Here is a 20,531-nt window from a genome sequence, read left to right as displayed (position 1 = left end):
AAGCAACGTTTAGATTATTTGGAGTGTACTCTGGCGCATCTCAACCGAATAGGGCACTGCACGGACTGCTTTGTCCCTTTCTCGCTGCAAAGAAATTAGAAAACAACAAGGCCAGTAAACGTCAAAATTTATGAGGAACGAAAGAGAAAGAGATGTTTCCGTGCAGTTCCCTATGGCTTGGTTTTTGGTACCGTTCTGACTCAAATCCCGAATATGAATCATATTCCGAACACTGGCGTTTTAGCGCCCTAAAACTAAAACTGTCATTGGTTTTCCGCACTGAGGATCAAGATAACAAACGAATTCTAACTCCTGTGGAGAAAATTACACGAATAAAGTTAAAATGGGCATTTAAAAGCTAAAGTTCGGAATATGAGTCATGTTCGGAATTTGAGTCAAAACGGTACTGGCTAGTATTTGTTGATTTCTAGTTGGCGCAACCGGGTTTTATCGACTCGCGCTTCTTTGTCGGACTCAACAATACGACTATCCCTTCTCTGCCAACTATTCCTCGTCACTCCAAATAACAGAAGGCGGAGATTCTGCCAAAGGTCCAAGGCTCGTATTCTTCCACCAGTGATGACTCGATGCTCTGACTACCATTGGACAGAGGCACCTGTTTGTCCGTAGCCAGAGCATAGATTCTTTGCAAGGTCCAGGGCCGATGCGTATCGTCTCGCATCTGTCGTAAAATCGCTAAATCGTGGTACACGCACTCACCAGTATTCACCCCCCTGCAACAAACATATAGCACATCGATCACAGTAACTTATATATGCCCGAATTCTCTCACAGTATGGTTACTGCAACAAGATTGGCTCAACGTGTGCTGATTGGGATATCATAACCATGTAACGCTAGTGAGTTATTTTTATTTCAGAATAGTATTATTTAATAATCATACTCCACTATTTCCACCTATATATTACTACAAATAAACTAGAATTGTGGTCTACAATTTGGAATGAAACTGAATCCCTACTAATTTTACTCTAAGTCGAATGCAACAGTTGGAATTGCGAAAAGCATTATTACCACTTGGGGTTTTAAAGTTAAAATTTTAAGTTATCGTACCGTCGTCGGGGAGACAACGGGTCAAATGGGGGTGAGAATGGGTCACTGTTTCAACTACATATAATGCTTGTAGAATGGATTTAATGTATCTGAGAACAATAAAACTGAATTATAAGTGACCTTTTTGAACGGTTTTGTTATCCGAGCTCCAGACTGTCGGTGAGGGCTCGGACGTCACCCCTGACTACAGTATCCAACACTTTTTTATATTTTAAGTTATTGTAATTTTGTTCTAAACCAGTGACATAAGTAATCAAATGAATTATCTTAAAATATGACTACATTCCTCAATGCACCAAACTGTTCTACGTAGTTTACGTTGGGCGGTCGTGTCTTGTACATAACCCTTCAGATTTTTCTTCTTAAGCAATGGAGGGGGAATCCGCTCAACAGACATACTGGGTTGTCCAGAAAGTGCAGGGTTAGGGGCCACCTCAAACAGCAAACGAGGGAGGCAGGACTGCATCACCGACCCGCTAAACCGTTTCCATTGCCGCCAAGCCCATAGACCCTTCGGTACAACCAGAAAGTAATGCTTCAAAGGGGGGCCAGTGCACAACGCACCCTCGAGGTTAGCTGCGTGTCCTTGCAGCATCGAACATCGTGACTCGTTTTTTAGAAGAACACCATGGTATCGTGCCAGCGCATTGCCGGCTTTCCAGGTGGCCTTACCACGCCCTATGTCCTCGGAAGGTGGGAAGGGTCGACTTCGCACCTGCTTCCCTCTGCACGGCTGGTATCAAGAATGATGATGCCGCGTGCACCCCAAATTGACCTCTCTGCGATATGGCCTATTCGCCAGCACACAGAGGGACTTGCCGACGCGGTACCTACGCCTGCCCCAGCCTTGACGAGGACCCCTTTCCGTCCTCGGGCTCGGAACCTGCCCGGTTGACCGACGCCGCGAAAGCGACGATACCATGTTGTTCTTCGCGCGGACACTTGTTCGATAAAAAGATCGAGTTCGACCACAGGGCACCGGTATGACCCATGAAGCCGACTCGAGCCAGTTCTAACTTCCTGGAACTCATCCACTCCTCCACAATTGTGATCGAGTGGGCTGCAGTCAACTCCACCTTTTCGATCGATTCGCCGTAGACCTCCAGCGTAATATCGTCAACGAAGCCGACGATTACCACGCCCACCGGGAACTTCAACCTCAAGACACCGTCGTACAGAACTAACTGTATTTCGTAAAATGCAAGTAATGCAGCAGCCAGTGCTGCCAGTAATTATATGTATTATCCCACGGTGTGTATATGTGTATAATGAGTTCTACCTACAATACTACACTTGTGGCTTGCTGACGACTCCGTTTTGCCTTTTTAAGATCACGACCTCCATTCACGGCATGTCCTCCTCCTGGCGATTCCCAGTTACCCTCTATGGTGGAGGCACTGTTTTCCGTTGATTCTTAGGGCCAACTGTCCGCTCACTCCTCTCCCGGCGAGTTTCCGCATCTCATCTCTTAGGCGGCACCCTTTTAGCTACTTTCAGCTCTGCCACCTGCGTGACCTTACTTAGCTTCGCTGATGGCTATCCGCTTTTGGAGTTCCGAAGTCTGGTTCTCCGCCATTCGCTTCCCCTCAGTAAGGAGACGAATATCCAATTCCCCTCAACCGTATCCGTAATCCTATTTTTGGCTGAATAAGCGTTTTATTCGTCTTAAATGTTGGTTGGGTGGTTCACCGCCGACTCTTTCTCCTCAGTAAGAATGCGGATCTTACCTTCTTACTGACCTCTAGCAAAGTCTTCCACTCCGACTTCGCCTCGACGACTAGAGCGCAGGGGGTCAGTACAGCATGTTTCAGATCCTTACTATAGTTTACGCGGGTATCCTGAAAGGACACGATTCCATCCCTCGGCAATCGAAGCGTGGGAGCCTGGACTGGAGGACCAGCTCCGCTTCGAGTGAGACGTTCGGGTACTGCCCGTTCATCGAGCCGATCACGGCAATGGCGTGGACGGTAGAAGTAGAATCTACTAAAAGTGTGGTAAAGTGAAATATATTCCAAACGAAGTGGAATATTAGATTCTTAAGCGCGAAAAGAGAAGACAAAAATGACCCCGATAGAAAAGGCGGAAATCAAAAGCAAAAGGGACCCCGACAGAAAAGGCGGTGGTCAATAGACTGTGGAACCGCGATGGAAAAAGATGGTGGTGGCCAAATGAAGTTGGGCCCTGATGCTAAAGATACTATAATGTAAAAATAGAGGTTCAACATTTGAGGTTCACGTGAAAGAGATATCTAGGCCAATTGGGAGATGGTCGATATGTACTGGAACTCCTATGCAAAACGTGGTAGACTTTATACTCGATTGCATGACCCGTGCATCAGCGGTGAAGATTATTGATCTTTTTTTATCTGATATGGATGCCAAATTGGCGTTGTGAAGCCTGTTTTTTGAGTAAGAACATGTAAGATTTGAAGAACAGAGAAGATTACCCAAGTAACATTTTAAGTTTTATAACGCTCTTGAAGACTATATTTTACTCTACAAGAGTGTGATAAAACCAGTATAAAACCAAAATGTTAATAGGGTATTGATCGCATTTCTGACCTGTATCCAAGATTGGGTTTGTGGAGCCTGGTAAGCCCTATCAATGACTGTGTGGCCAAAATCAGCCGTAGCCTATGTTTTAAAGTTAGGACATGTAAGATTTGTTGAGTGGAGAAGATTATTATTCGCTTTTCTGATTTGGATTTGGATGGTGTTGTGTTGGTTTTTGGAATTGGAACATGTGAGATTTGATGAAAGGAGAAGAATATTGATCTTTTCTGATCTGGATGCAAAATTGGGTTTGTGGAGCCTGGTAAGCTCTCAGATTTGATGAACGGAGAAGCTTATTGATCGCTTTTCTTAGCTGGATGCAAGACTGGGTTTGTGGAGCCTGGTAAGCTCTATTAATGACTGCTTGGCCGAAATCAGCCGTAGCCTGAGTTTTGAAGCTAGGACATGTAAGATTTTTTGAGTGGAGAAATTTATTAATCGCTTTTCTGATTTGGACTTGGATGGCGTTGTGAAGTCTGGTTTTTGGAGTTGAAACATGTAAGATTTGATAAGCGGAGAAGATTATTAAAGATAGATGATGGGTTGGTGGAGCCTGCGGTAAGTTTTAGCAAAGATTGCATGACCGAAATCAACTGCATTCTGATTTTTAGAATTATAGCATGTAAGGTATTATGTGCGGTATATGTTTTGAAGCTAGGACTTGTAAGATTTGATGAGCGCAGAAGATTATTGATCGTCTTTTCTGACCTGGATGCAAGATTGACGTTTTGGATCCTGGACTTTGGGGTTGGGACGTAAATGATTTGTTGTGCGGAGACGTTGTTTTGTTTTTCTAATTTGAATTTGGATGGCATTGTGAAGCCTGGATTTTGGAATTGGAACATGTTGGAACATTTGTTGAGCGGAGAAGATTATTAACCGATTTTCTGACTGGGAGGGCGTTGTGGAGCCTGGTTTATAAAGTTGGAGCATGTAAGATTTGATGAGCGGAGAGGAATATTGACTGCTTTTCTGATTTGGATGCAAAATTGGGTTTTTGGCGCCTGGTAAGCTCTATTAATAACTGCATGACCGAAATCAGCCGTAGCCTAGGTTTTGGAGCTAAAACTTGTAAGATTTGATGAGCGCAGAAGATTATTGATTATTGTAATAAATTATAATATTATATAATTATATCAATTCTTTTGTGCAGAATTTAAAATCAATTTAAAAGGTTTACACAGAATTAGGAGGCTTGCAATAAAAAAAATTCTGTAGTGATTTGAAATCTGCAACCAAAAGCTACGACATCATTGCTGTAATAAGTTCTTCTTCTTCTACGGCTCTACATTCCAACTGGAACTTGGCCTGCTTTTCAACTGTTCTATTAGCATTTCCACAGTAATTAATTGAAAGCTTTCTATGTCCGCCATTGCATGAGTATATATCTTGTGTGGCAAGTATAATGGATACACTATGCCCAGGGAGTCAAGAATGTTTCCCACCTTAAAACACCCTGGACCGGACCAAGAATTGAACTCACCATCTCCGGATTGGCAATCCTACGCCAAGTCGAGTCAAGTACGAGACACTGAAGACGGCCTTACATTTGAGGTCGAAATACGTATCTGTCAAGATACAATTAAGTGGTGGAATTCAATGGGATTGTATAAACTCGTCTTATGACAGGTGAATCCTACGCCTTTACACGCAAGGCTAACTGGAGACCCGCCGCTGTAATAAGTACCTTTATGAATTTGGTGTCAAACAGTGGGAAAAGTTGGAGAGTTTGTACTGATGGTGTACCAGCAATCAGCATTGCTTGGTTAAAATTAGGATTGCAGTTAGAGTACATAACTTGATCCACGTACATGATTCACCTTTATGCCATTGTAAATTATGGGTGAAATAAAAAACTTGTCAATATTAATGAAGATGGATGGAAAAAAAATCTTGCCTGTCAGACATCAGCTATCCAGCAAACCAAACTGATTCAGTTTAGAGATAATTTGCAAGCATTCGTGGCAACGCAAAGTGAGTGTCGGAAATATTACATTGTTTGATAACTGTGCATTTTGATTGAGGAAAGATCAACCAAATTAAATGCAGATCGTAATTTGGAAATTATGAAAGTACGCTAATATAGACTCACTGGAGAAACATTTTGATCAATATGTTCCTGAGCTGGCTGAAGAAGATGCTTCATTTTCGCGGTCAGTTTTAATTTACATTGGACGTGGCTAGCCATCCCGATAAAATGCAGAATGATACTTATACATCCCCAGGTAAAGACTGAACATTGATGATGATTTACGATTTACTTTATCAGACACGCAAACTCGTATAGCTGGCATTACAAATGCAAGTACAAAATTCATACTGAGTGAATATCATATTAGAATGAACGATATTGATTTCACCATTACATAATCAGGGGGTCGTGGACTAATCATAAAAGGATTCAGGACCCCGAAAAGGTTGGAAACCACAGGTTTAAGGTAAGTGGAAGTGTAAATGGCTATCTTAACCTAATAACAGATATAAAATCTTCGCCAAAAGCACAGGAGAGGAGTAGTGTAGTATGTATATGAGCTAAAGGTGAATAAAAGCTCGACTTGCTATTATAGTGCTTAAAAATGAAAACGAGTAAATAGTAATAATGATAATGATTAGAATGGTCAGATCACGACTAGATTTACTTATAGGTTATAAATAATTCAGATTTTAAATAAACGATTTTCCACTTGACATGCGCACAGTGCGGTTATCTACGGTTATGACATGCGCACAGTGCGGCCTATCTGGATTGCCTCACTGACAATGGATCCTCCAAAAGTGCATTTCACATAGATTCTTGCATTAAAAAAAATGGAAAAAATATTTGTAAGGCTATATTGTAATAAATTTTTAAAACGAAGTTGAAAAATGCAGCGTCCCGCGGGACGTTTGGTCACATTATCTACACCAAATGCAACGTTTTACTAGTACTCCTCAATTAAATTTCTTCAATTTCAGGCTTGAATTCTGAAAGCAGACTTATAGAAATCGCTCTTCCCTAAAATTCCCAGTAGAGTGATGCCATCCATTCACCATTTGCCAGAACTCTCTCACGTTCCAACCTCAACTCACAATCATCATTTGCAATCATTCTCACGCAAAATTCTCACTCGCTTTTTTGTTTGTTTGCGTGTGGCTTGACAGCCGCGGCTAGCGGTTCCTGCCGTACTAGTGCCGTTTGTTGGTGTCCAATCCGCACACCGACTGACGTCGTTGCGTCCTCAACCTTGATGGGCCTGTGCTGATGATGGTGAGGTTAATCCTTGATTCATTAAATCTGCTCTAGTCTCGTTTGATTCGCGAATCGCGCCAGTTCGGTTTTTAGGAAGTGTTTTGTGGTTCTGCCGTGATTAATCTGTGAGGAGAAGGAAAAGGTAAAGTTATGATTGCCACATCGGTTTTCCATAGTGAGCAATTCTTGGTTTTTAGTATTGTGTAACCAAATCCGAAGTTAATGAGCTTCATAGTGATGGGCACCTAGTTTGGTATTATTCTGGTTGTGACATTGCGATATATGGTTATGGATAAGGGTAGAAAAAACTATCCGGATTTCTCCCGGAGAATTTAGCCAGAGGATGTCAATTTATTCCTAATATAGAAATGATCATTTTGGAGAATTACACATTTTTAATGCTCTGGAGTTCTCCTTCATTCGCGCAAGCAATACTGAGAACAACTACTGTGTAATCTATCTCAAGGAGAGTACCCCTGTTATCAGTCTTATCACCTTGTCCAGTGTGTTTTTGAACTGAGTTTGCAAAACGTGTATCCCTATTATAAATTGTTCTGAAAAGAAACTGAAGGCCCCCGGTGCCGTTATGCAATCAAGGCAGAAAAAGTCATGGCAGAACGCTGCATGCAAATTATAGTGCAGTGCTGTTGCGGCAAAAACCGCCCGAAAGTGAGAGAATGCACACCATTCTCGTGTGTGAGATGAAAATGCATTTTTCGATCTGACAAGATGCAGTTTCATTTACGCTTCTCTAAACTGTCACCACGATAGTGACATAAGTCTCGTTAGTGGTACGCTGCTCTTTTGGTACATTAATTTGCCAAACTCAGTTGACAAGCCCCTCACCAATTAGATTCACTTAGCGGGTAATATCTAATCTCTAACTGGACAGCGGGTTTACTTCGGATCCGCTTATCATCACCCCAAGCAGCGTGAATCGTTCCAGTCCAGTGTACATAATGGGATGGTGCCATAAGAAGAAAGCCATGTTCAATCTTGACCTTCCGGTTCGCAGCTTGCAGTAATGCATCCTTGAAAAACACAACCGACTGCACGCTATTCGACCTATATTTTTCCTTGCGTTTATTTATTTACTATCATGATTAGCGTCTTCGGAATGAGAGCTAAATTTGTACCGCGAAGCTATACATCTGATGTCTGTTCACGTTAAGTAATGGACACTGTACTTTTGCAAGGATTTCAAACATCTTTGAATTATTTATTTAGTCACAAATGCGAGTTAAATCAAGCAACTGAAATAAAACCATTCTGCGATTCAATATCACGTGGTGAAGTTTAGTGATGACTTGTTCGTGCTGAACGCTAATACAGTAGAAGAATAAATACTAGAATAATAATATTGGTTAAAATAAATGAGCATGAGCATGATTGACCGCCCACGGTTGCTACTCCGTTATTGCCAGGTCAGCTGTAATTACACAGAGAACCAACATATGAAGTTTGGGACTAACAACATCTTCAATGTGTAAGAACTGGTGACCCAAATATAAGCAATACCAGCGCCAGCCGTGTCCGAATGCAGGTCAATTAAGGAATGGGTAGGAAAATGTTGACATGATACTCGCTTTGATAGAAGCCGACGAGTCATCTGCACTTCCACGAGAAATCACTGGGATGTTGGATATATGGGGTAGGGATTGTGGCAGGGTTCGTTTTGCCGTGTATAGCGTGTAGTTTGCTCAAATTAAAACAAAAACACAATCGAACGAACACTAAATATTTTAATTACCGACCGCAGAACAGAACACAATTTTCGATGACCGACCGATGGTTCTACTAACCGCACAAAGTAGAACATAATTTTCGATGACCGGCCGATCGTTCTGCTTATTAAAGAAATAACCACTGGACGCGAATTGAATCTTCACTTACTAATTATTGTCGGCGTAGCACCAAATTAAAATTTGGAAGTATGGACTTCCGAACCGAACTTTCTTCCAAAGTTTTATCTGTCAAACTAAATTAAGCGTTATTTATCGCTTCTTTAGGTGAATACAGTGCACTATTTCCAAAGACGAGTATTTTACTTGTATCTTGAGAAAAATCTATCTTCGGTAGAAAATGTCTACTAACTCTGTACCGGATAGACAATAATTTACGCAACCGCATATAGCAGAACATAATTTCGTCGGTCGGCCGATCGTTCTGCTAACCGCACATAGCAGAACAGAATTTTCGAAGCCCGGCCGATCTTTCCGCTTACTGAAGAAAACACGAGTGAACACGAACTAAATTTTCATTTTCGAACTTAATTTAATCAAAATATAATGATGCCTATATGTTCACACTGCTTAATAAATGTTAAACTGTGTTGCAACAATAGAAGAAATGAAAACAGTAATAAAATAAAAGGGTGAATGATACTTAGCTTTTCCGTGCATGATACTTAGCTTTTCCAAACAAAAGATAAAATATACAAGTTTTCCAGGAATACGAGCATCAGTTTAACTTGGTATACTATGAACTCCGCGGTTGCTAACATCCGAAGCACCAGCGTTGGAATCTCCAGAGAAAACTTCATAAGTCGCCGAACAAGATTCTCCAATAATCTACATTCACTCCAGTAATCTATTCATGAAATACTAAAATGTTCGTTCATCTGGGGTCTCTAGCTAGACCGCTATCCCTTCCCTAGCACCACCGTTTCTGTCCACCAACTCACATGAACCCTATATACATTGGAGAACTAAATTTGCACTCAATCTATTTCTTCGGAAACTGTGAGAGAAAAATCACTTGGTTTGAGCGGAACAATTCTTGTTCCGGCACATATTCCACATGCTTCACTTGTAGAGTGTTAGCACTCTCGTATCCGGAAGGAATAATATAAAGAAAATACAAGTTTTAAAAGAAAAGAAAAAAACGTTGTGAATTAAACAAAAAACGCGCCGCGAACATCCGTGGAGTCTCCACGATTCATTACAATTTTCATACAATATTCCTGCAATAAAGCTTCCAAAGGATCTTCATCCCCGCTTTGTTGGTTTTCTCTAATGAACATCACAAATTAATCATTGCCGACACTACAATATTATTTTTGAATCATGCGGGAACGTTCAGCTGAAACCAGTCAAAATTCAAAGTTCAACACCCGGCGAAAAATTGACGTTCAAAAATTTGCGATCGGTCGCAAGCATGGCACACTCGGACTCCTCAATATTGGTTCAAATAAATCAAAGACAAAGTTGACAATGAATCGAGATACATTTTTTTTCCGGAAAATGTCAATTGTTCTGATAGCTTGGAATGCACGTACAAGACTTCCGCGCTACACTGAAAACCAAAACTACCCAAAAGTGGGTTGTTTGCACTCAAAACCGTGGTTTGTGCCAATAACCCAAATTTGAGTAAAATGACTTTTCTGGCACTAGGTAGTCTGCGTTTAATCCCAAGTAAACAATTTATCCAAAGCTGAGTTTAATTTATCCAAAGCAGACTTGATCAACTCAAAATTGAGAATATTGAATTTACTCAAATTTGGGTTATTGGGCTGAGCAACCCCGGTGAGGTGTTTACATCTTGCTCTAGTTTTGACAACAATCATGGGAAAGAAAGGGAAAAGTACCCAAATTTGGGTAATTTTTTTCTGCGATATTCTCAACAGTGCGTATATTGAACTCTAAGTTTGGGTTGATTTATCTGTCCGTGTATGCTGGAGCATTTAAGGTGACACGGGAAGCACGAACAATCATTAAATCGTCATCATTTTCATCATTGAATGCCTATTTTTTATATAGGGGGAATGACGGATATGGCAGGTTTTGTACTATTATTGACAGGGTTTTTTTTATGACTGACTAGGCTCAAATTTGGCCTAAACATTCTTTGCATATCAAAGAATATTGTGGCTAAATTTCATAAAATTTGGTCGACAAAAACCCCCTGCCAATAATAGAACAAAACCTGCCAAAGCCGTCTTTACCCCTATGAGAACAAATATGATCTTGAAAAAGTATCACCGGCGCGTGCTTACTCGCAACCTACATGCTGATACATTTACAGTTATATCAAACAACTGAAAACCGAAATAAGCCGCTCCAAAGTTACGAGGTGACAATGCTAGAAAGAGACAAAACGGTTTTAAGTCACCTCCCCGAGTGGCCATATGCTTCACAGCCTACGTAAATGGTTTGGCTGATTTCAAACCTATTCTGTTAGCCTGATTACCAAAACAGCAGCATTTAACTCGTAGACGTGGTATGGAGAGAACTTTAATTGGGGCCACTTTATTCTTCGCAGCGACTCTCACGCCCAGGCTTTCCAAAAGTACCGCATCATTACAGCCTACCAATGATTGTCGCCTTTGCTCAACCATGACAGCCGTGCTATCGGTTCATATGCGACAGTCACATACACGCAATCCTACGAGAGTTAACGCTGCTCTCGGGTGACGTTGTAAGACAGTTTCATTCATTTGCTTTCGGGTCGTTCGTTATTACCGACAGCTGCGTCTGTTCGTTCGGCACATCTTTCGTGCGCTTTGTTTGCTGCTGCGGATGTTGACTATTGCAGTAAAGAGGTAACTGTTGCCTCGCTAACTGCTTTTCGTTCATTGCGAATCCATCCGTAGCCGATACAATAGTGCTGATATGTATGTTAATAGCTCCCAGGTATAAGGTACTAGGTACTCCATCGCACCGTACTGCGGTTGCGTAGACCGACAGATGTGAGCCATTTGTTCGCGGGTTAAATAATTTTAAAAAATAAAGATGTTCATATTAATACAGAACAAAGTAATTATCATCTTCGAACGTAATTAGTTCGTAATTCAATTCCGAAACAGAGTATCAATTAATCAATTGGATCACTTCCATGCTTTTAGTTTTCTGAGGAGTGTCTTAAAATTGTTTCTGGAAAGTATGGTTATGGAAGTATTTACACTAAAGAGTTCGAATTAATTGATAAATTCACCTAACGAACATGTATTGAATATTTTAACATATTATTTCAGTACTTAGAGTAAATAATTATTTTAAGCTAAGTACTTACATACAAAATTGAGTTTGCATTTACTTTGTAGCCGTACAGCTAACAACAGGTTTATCCGATACGCTAGAATGTTCCATTACTCGACTGGACTTGGGATGCTTATATATTTCAAAAGACGAAAAAAATTCATAGCAAATGTCAAACAATTTAAGGTCGCAATAAAATTTTATTAGAGATCGGTTAACACTAGGATACATCCACTAAAAAAACTAACAAGGATACATTCGTGTAGAAAATAGTGAAAATTTATTTCATTATCTGCGTGATTTTTAAATCGATTCTCTCAGTTTTCCATTGATCTCTTAGTCATCGCTTCTGGTTTGTTAATATTACAAAATATTATGTTTTAAAGTTAAATCTTTCGCTAGGGCTGTGAGATAAAAGAAACGAATTAAAAAAAGGTTATCCCACCTATTGGTGTTGATGCCTTTTTCGTTGATTATAATATGTAACGAGAAAAGATCATTAGGGTGGTCTAAACAGCACAAAAAGAAATTAATGGCTTAGAGCTGAAAGTGTATATACGGTACGTTGTTCCGGACACATGTTTGTGATTGTAATATAGACTTCTAAAAAAATTGATAATTTCCAATTCTTTCTCTATAAACTTCCAAAATTCATTCCAGCGGCAGTCAAAACTTGGATATGTCAGAAATCGTGTCATTACTGTTTCTTGTACATATTTGTTTGTAAATTGTCTGTAATAACGTTGCAAAATATTGAAAATAACATCTTATGGATTTCACAGAAGTAATAGTCTGACAACGGCCAGCAAATTCATATATGTTAAGCAGGAAAATTCTCCAAAGTGTTCTATAAAAACTTTCAAAAAATCTTTCGAAACTACAAGTCAGTCTTTAAAATTGACACGGAAAAATATGTTGCACTACAACGGAAAATTCGTTCGAATTTATAAAGGAAGTATTCTGGAATATCCAAGAAGAAGTCTTTGGAATTTCCAAAAGACATTCCAAAATTTCTTTGAGAATCTCGTCAGAATTTCCACTGAAGATTTTCTGCGAAGTCCCCGGAAAATATATTTTAATTTCGGAAATTTTTGGAATTTTCGCGAGGAATTCTAGGAACATACATATAAGCGGAGTTCTTCGAAATTTCACGGTATTTATTCGGCAGTTCTAATGCAAATTCTTTTTAATTATCGATGGAAAAAGAAATTGTTGAAAACCTTCACGAGAAATTATTTGAATTTCCCACCAAAAACTTTTTGAGTTTCCACAAAAAAAATATTGCAATTCTTGTAAGAAAGCGTTTGTAATTTTCATGAAAATTTATTCGAATTTTTTACGATAAATTCACCACAAAGTCAACTGCAATTCTCCATATGTTCAACCGAAAATTATTTTAACTCTTTGGAATGTCCAAAGGATTTTTTAAAATTTCCTCAGGAAATCGCTCCTACTTTGCAAATGAAATTTTAAAATATCGTAGGAAAACATGCTGAAATTCAACGGGAAATAATTCTAAATTTTCTCGGAAAATTACTCGACATTTTAACGGGAAAACTTTTGGAATTTAGAAAAAAAATCTTGGGATTTCAACGGATGATTATTCATCGGGATATTGTATGGAATTTTCAAGAAAGACATCGGAATTATCACGGAGAGTTCTGGTTATCAATCGGGAAATTCTACGGAATGTGTAAAAGTTTGTACTGGTCATTTTGAAGTAGGTCGTTATGCCCCCGTTGCGCGGTGCTAGTGTGCTGATAAATATTGTTAAAATTTGCCGTATTTGACTTTTTAGCGCTAGTGTTCATTCCGAATCGCTCCTAGGTGGCAGCACTATATCGTTTATGTAGTGTATGCCAACGCCATCACTTAGTGATGTTGAGTTTTTATGTCAGGCAGCCTGCGTTGGCGGCGCTGAGGTGCGATTTAAATCTTTACACACGTTTTTAACAAAATTTTGTTTGAGCATCCATGTCTGTTCTCTGTGGATTTAATTTGATTTACTTTATCAAAAATAATTGTGTCTTTCTTCACATAATTTTGCGATAATTGGAAAAACTTCAGCTAGTCAGGAAGGTATTCTTAAAATTGTCTGCTGAGTAAGATCAAACCAAGAGCTGAACATTAACAATATTTCAGCTATACTATAAGATACTCTACTTTTTACTGTTTTCTGTGAACATTGTGCTCAAGAGAGAAAGAATCACACTAGAAAGCCATGCAATGTCTATTGCCTGTGACATATAAACTTACGAAAGTTTTGCAACTAAGAAAAGAATCAAACCATTGTAATTACGTGCTAATCTGCCGCTAACCGCAAGTCGAGCACATCTGTATATGGGGCTCCATATACAGATGTGCTCGACTTGCGGTTAGCGGCAGTAATGTAGTTCTACCATATTGAGCAAATGCTGGTTGACACTAATTACATGGCCATTAAGCATTCAATTTCAGTGTGCCTGATGATCAAAGCATTTCGCATATACCGTTGTTGTTAATTTATTGTATCTATTTCAAAGGTTCGCCCTTTAATTGACTGTACAAACTGTAGAAGTAGAAGTACGAAACTACTATAAAATGTGTGGCCTGAACTAATGGAATATCCAACACATTCGTATCTTCAAATAATTGGAGGAATTTATTGTTACCACCTTGAAAAAAAAACCGCGAGTCTTTCGGTTCCTCAAAACTACCAATATTGTAATGGAATCATAAAAAAATGTGAATGTGAATGTCTTATTAGATACGAAAGTCTATCATTTTTCGTGAAGCGCTTGTTTTTCAAACTTGGGAAGTGTACCCCTGCATCCGTATCGAAAAGTAAAAAGTATTGACCTCCGGTTTTGTCACAAATAAAAATACCTAGATACAGTTCATAAACTTTTATCCTGAATTCTTTTCAAGTAAAATAAAAACCGGGAAAATTTGACGAAACTTATCGGGAAAAGCGAAAAAACGGGAATTTAAAAAGCGAATTTCAGTGGCCACCCTGTTAAACAAGTTGCACAGAAAACACTTCCAGCAAATCCACAAAAATACTATGTAAAGAACTCTACAAGAAATTGCTATGAAAAAGCCACAGAAAATTTATTTCCGGGACGATTTTTTGGTAATTTCTTTAGAAATTCTACGAGAAAGATCTTATCAAATTCTATAAGAAATCTTATGGAAAATCAAATGAAACTTTTTTTCAAAAAATAAAATAAAAATTAGTAATATTAAACCATTCAAAAACGTCCTTCCTCCACCAATGACACAATTCCAAAAAGCTCTAAAAGGGACGCATCCTATGGAGAGAAGGTATATCAAATTAGAAAACCATTTCTGTCTAGAATCGATGTTACATAATCGTGAACCGTTTTAAAATAATTTAAAATTTATCATTTATACAAGGTGAAAACTGAGTTTGCGTAGTAATTCAATAGTTATTAAGCAGCATTTCAAATTTGTCACTTTTGTATGTGACTCAGAAGCACAACATTAAATACTTAATTAAATATCGGACAAAACATGGACGTATAGGAAGAGATCCCCCAGCGCACGCCGGACACCTCTTAATACCGGGAAACTTCTTAAAACAATACTTGCCGGAATCCCTTCAGAAGAAAAGGAGCCTTTGCCTTTAAGGAATATCGGATCCACATGTTATAAACAAGCAAGTTTGAATCAATAATATTAAAATTGATTGGACGCATTATGATTATGTGGAGATGGTAAAAATGAATCATATTTTAATTAACTTTGCTGGATATATCGTTAAATTGTAATGTAAAATCAATTTCGGAATCCAGCCGCTGTACCCTACATCCGGACAGTTAGAATTTTAACACTCGAGTACGCGCGTACGCGCGGGTCTCCAGTAGCCTAGCGAGCAAAGGCGTGGGATTGCCAATCCGGAGATGGCGAGTTCGATTCTCGGTCCGGTCTAGAATGTTTTCGGGTTGGAAACATTCTCGACACCCTGGGCATAGTGTATCCATTGTACTTGCCACACAAGATACATACTCATGCAATGGCGGGCATAGAAAAGCTTTCAATTAATAACTGAGGAAATGCTAATAGAATACTAAGTTGAAAAGCTAGGCCAAGTTCCAGTTGGAATGTAGAGCCATTGAAGAAGAAGAAGAAGAAGAAGAAGAAGACGCGCGTATTTTGTACAACACTAACAAGAAAACATCGCTTGTGGTACACAGCACGAGCGAGCTTGTATGAGCGTTCCAGAACCGCGCGCGTGCTGAATGGGTAATGTGAGCAAATAGGCATTTTTACAATTTAATTGTATCTCTTGGTATCAGAAAACCACAGAAATAAGTAGAAAAGAAAATTGAGGATGGTTAAGAGTAGGATGTACCAAATTTAGCTGGAGCGTCAAATCAGCTCTACTAACACACATTAGATAGATACCCCATGACAGCCGCGAGCAAACTGTTTTATTGACAGTTCATACGAAAAAAACGAAGAATCTCTTCGAGTAATGCCGGCTGTCTTGATGACGACGAATGAGCGTCAAAGCACATAACACAACATTTACAATGAACAGCCCATCCGCCTCACTACATCCACGGCGCTACAATGTCGAACTAGCTGCTGTGATGCTGAAAGTTTGGCAACAGCGTGCATCGTGCATTCGTGTATGTCGTCGCTACGACACTTCGGGATGAAGGAGAAGCAAGCAGCATGGAGCGACTGATAGCATGCAAAGCGACAGTTAGTGCTCTTCCAAACTGACTGCAGCGGAAAGGCTGTACATTTGGAAAGCCTGCTCACGCCACTTATACTGTGAAGCAGCGGGTTTCAACCTTTTTCTTGATCCCTTGATCTTGATTGTATCCCTTCTTGTTTTTGTGTTCATTAAGATACCCCCGATTTTCCAAAATAAGCGTAACTCATAAGATTATCTTGAAAGAGTGCTCCCGAACCTATTGAAAGAATAATTCCGAGCCCCTCGAAATGAAGTTTCCGATCCTCTCGAAAGGAGGCACTCTTTCAGGTCTTTTGAAAGGAGGCTTTGAGGATCTTGAAATGACGTTGCTGAGCCGTTTGAAAGTAGGCTTCCAAGCTTCTTGAAAGAAGAGTTCCGAGCCACTCGAAAGGAAGTTTCCTCCTAGTCTCTTGAATGTGGACTTCCAAGACTGAAAAGGGGCTTCCGAGCCACTTGAAAGGGGGCTAGCTGAAAGAAGAATTCCGAGCCCCTCGAAAGGAGTTTTCCGAGCTTCTTGAAAGGGGGCTTTCGAGATGATGATAGAGGCCTTTCGAGCCTCTTGAAAGGAAGCTTCGACCATCCTCAAATGACGTTACTGAGCCATTTAAAAGTAGGCTTCCAAGCTTCTTGAAAGAAGAATTCTGAGCCCTTCGACTGGGTTTCCGAGCCACTAGAAAGGGGCACTCGAGCCTCTTGAAAATGGACTTCCTAGTCTCTTGGAAGGGTACTTCCAACCCTCTTGGAAAGGGAGCTTAAAAGGGGGAGGAAAGAGAGCCTACTGAAACTGGGCTTTCGACCCTTTTGAAAAGAGGCTTCCGAGCCACTTGTAAGGGTTGGCTGAAAGAACTTCGAGCTCCTCGAAAGGAGGTTCTCAAGCCTCTTAAAGGGTCTTCCGAGCCTCTTGAAAGGAGTCTTTCTAAAAGAGGCTTACGGTCTGCTTGGAGGGAGGCTCTCGAACCGCGTAGAAGAATGCTTCCAAGAGCTTTTCTTATTGAAAACAAATTTACATGCATCAATACAAAGTCTTGGAATATAAATTTAAACAATTACTAAAACTTTACCAATAAGTTTTTATTGGAATTGTAATACGTCCGCCATTACACATTATCATCCGAGGTACCCCCTAGGGTCAGCGAAGGTATCCCCGGGGGTACATGTACCCCAGCTTGAGAACCGCTGCTGTAAAGTATGTTTGATGATCGTACCACAGTTGCGAGGAATTCGGAGATTTTCGTAGTTGTTCCGTGGATGGATGAGTAAGAATATCATGAGCCCAACAAACGAGCTTACACAATCTTCAACGTTTCGTTGGCGCGTAAATCTAGTACGCTGGACAGGTACTTTCCCTACTAAGCTACGAAGAGTAGTTTCTGGAAAATAGATTGCGAGAGTTCGGCTATGTTTCTGGTGCTGGAAAATAAGTTTCATCAGTACCCGCTTAACTGCGGAAGATGGCGGAAGTCCTTTGTAGCTAGTAGGGAAAGCACCTGTATAGCATACTGGTTTCGTGGGATGAAACCCCACCGAATGAAGTGGTTACCCTCCAATGCATTTCTCGAACTAAATCTATCACATGCTGTGCATATGCATGAATCGAGTTTCAGGCATAATAATTAAGAACATTTGATTTTTTAACAATAAATAGGGGAATGGTTCGGCACTTCATCCCATAGCTATGTCGTCGGCGAAGCCAAATAGCTGGACGAACTTGAAAATTTTACTACTCGTGTTAATCCCTGCTATTCGTATTACCTCTTCAAAAGCGATGTTAAATAGCAGACACGAAAGACCATCATCTTGCCGTAACCCTCTGCGCGTTTCGAAGGGACTCGAGAATGCCCCTGAAACTCAAACTACGCACATCACCCGATCCATCGTCACTTTGATCAACCATGTCAGTTTATCCGGAAATCCGTGTTCGTGCATTAGCTGCCATAGCTGGTCCCGGTCGATAGTATTATATACGGCTTTGAAGTCGATGAATAAATGATGTGTTGGCACGTTGTATTCGCGGCAGTTTTGCAGTACTTGGCGAATGGCAAACACCTGGTCCTTGGTGGAGCATTAGAGTGGGGCGCAGTTGTCGCATGCCGCATCGCGTTTTAAATTTACATGGAAATTAGTATGGGAAAACGTACTTTTGTACATTTTTGCACTTAGCGGCTTCAAATTACCATCAATCACGTGACTCAATACGTTAGCATATAGCCTGGAAGATGCCGAAAGACTTTGCCGAAGAAGGTACGTAGCTGGAAGGTCTACAAAAAATGTTATTACGTTTCGAAAATTGATTGTTTAAACCATATGCAAGAAATCAATGTTTCTGCCAGCACTACCGGACAACCTGTAATTGTCAGAGGGCAAAACCCATTTCCTTCTAGTCGGAATTTTTACTTTGTCAAATCATTCCGAATATCTCCCATTAGCTCCAAAGTCCTATAAAATCAATAATTTTGAAATAACACTCAGTTAAATTATTGCTCCACGTAGTACGGCAGTGCTGGCAGAATAAACGATTTTTTTGCATATTGTTTGAACACTCAATGTTCGAAGCGTTATAACTTTTTTCGTGGACGTTCCAGCAACGTGCCTTCTTCGGCAAAGTTTTTCGGCATCCTTTGGGTTATACTTTAACGCAATGTGCCACTTGGTTTACGATGAACTGAAACCTCTAGCAGTAGAAATGCAAAAATATACGTTCTCCCATACTAATTTCCATACAAAATTCAAACGCGATGCGGAAAGCGAGACAATAACCAATCAGTCCCCAATACTGCACAGCTGTTCGTGACCCAGAATGGGTTCGAAAACCATTGATTTGAAAAATGACCATGACGCCCCACTCTAGTGGAGCATTCACGCGTGTTGTACACCGTCGAGAGTTTTGAGCGCAGGCATACACCCAATCACGCGTTGGCGCATATTACCCAGCACTATGAAGCCGGTTCCCAGCTCGTTGGTGGTGCCACAGCCACAGTTGCGGGGATGTAATTCATCGTAGATCATCCTGTCGCAACCTGCGAAACCTAGCGACTTGCAGTTCCATGTTCCAAGCTTCCAATCGTGATCCTTTATTGGTTTTGTGGACATTCAGACGTCATAGAAAATTCCAACTATTGATTGCACAATCACTTCCCCGCTATGGATGTTTTCGAAATAAAATGTGGAGCTCTGGGATAAACTTCTGGAATTAATAATTTTAGCGGATGTCCCAAATTTCCCGGAGAACCGGAGCCGTTAACAATGTTTTCTAAAAAATCGAATGTGATTAACTTTTGGTAGGTCACAGAGGACTTTCACTATTTACTCCACATATAATTCACCGTTACTACGTGAATGCTAACAAAAATGCTCAGCTCTGGGATCAACTTTCAGGGTTAACCTATTTTACGGATGTTTCGGGTTTCCTGAGGACCGTTTGTGGTCATCTCAGAAGACTTAAACAATTTATTGTGTACACAATTTGCCCTTATGGATGGTTAAGAATAAAATAGCAATGCTCTGGAATGATTTTGTTGTGTCGGCCCCTTTCGGGAGCATTTGCACATGCAATTCGGTTATGATGTATTTTTAAAATTGGCTAATTTTACGTATGGTCCGGATCTTTCGGATGACCGTTCCGGGAGCTTTTTGGTAACGGAAGACTTTCACTATTGATTTCATCCATTATTCGTCAGGATGGATGATAACGATATAATGCGAATCTCTGGGATGAACTTTTAGAATTGACCATTTTTGCGGATGTTCCGAATTTTCCAGAGCACCGTCTCAGAGCACTTTCACTATTGATTACATACACAATTCGTCGGTATGAATGGTTTAGAAACAATCGCCAACTGCTGGGATGAATATTTTGAAACTGGCCATTTTATGGATTTTCCGGAATAGCCGGATGACCGTTCCTGGGGCATTTAGAGGTCACTGAAGACTTCAGTATTGATTGCACCCACAACTTGGCAGAATGAATGGTTACCAAAAAATCGCAAAGCTTTGAG

At 40.2% G+C, this 20,531-nt stretch overlaps 1 protein-coding gene and 1 long non-coding RNA gene across 3 annotated transcripts in view; both read left to right on the top strand.

The window, feature by feature from the left end:
- LOC134205789 (protein-tyrosine sulfotransferase) overlaps window positions 1–20,531 on the top strand; it is a 463,178-nt gene that overhangs the window by 285,166 nt on the left and 157,481 nt on the right. The window lies entirely within an intron of this gene.
- LOC134211164 (uncharacterized) overlaps window positions 6,722–20,531 on the top strand; it is a 51,889-nt gene continuing 38,079 nt past the window's right edge. Inside the window, exon 1 of the long non-coding RNA XR_009978956.1 lies at window positions 6,722–6,997. This is a non-coding gene — a long non-coding RNA (uncharacterized LOC134211164). The remainder of the gene's footprint in view (window positions 6,998–20,531) is intronic.

Source organism: Armigeres subalbatus, chromosome 1 (assembly GCF_024139115.2).
Source record: "Armigeres subalbatus isolate Guangzhou_Male chromosome 1, GZ_Asu_2, whole genome shotgun sequence".
Classification (NCBI taxonomy): Eukaryota; Metazoa; Arthropoda; class Insecta; order Diptera; family Culicidae; genus Armigeres; species Armigeres subalbatus.
Note: the sequence above shows the minus strand (reverse complement) of the source record. Positions and strands in the feature narration are given on the sequence as shown.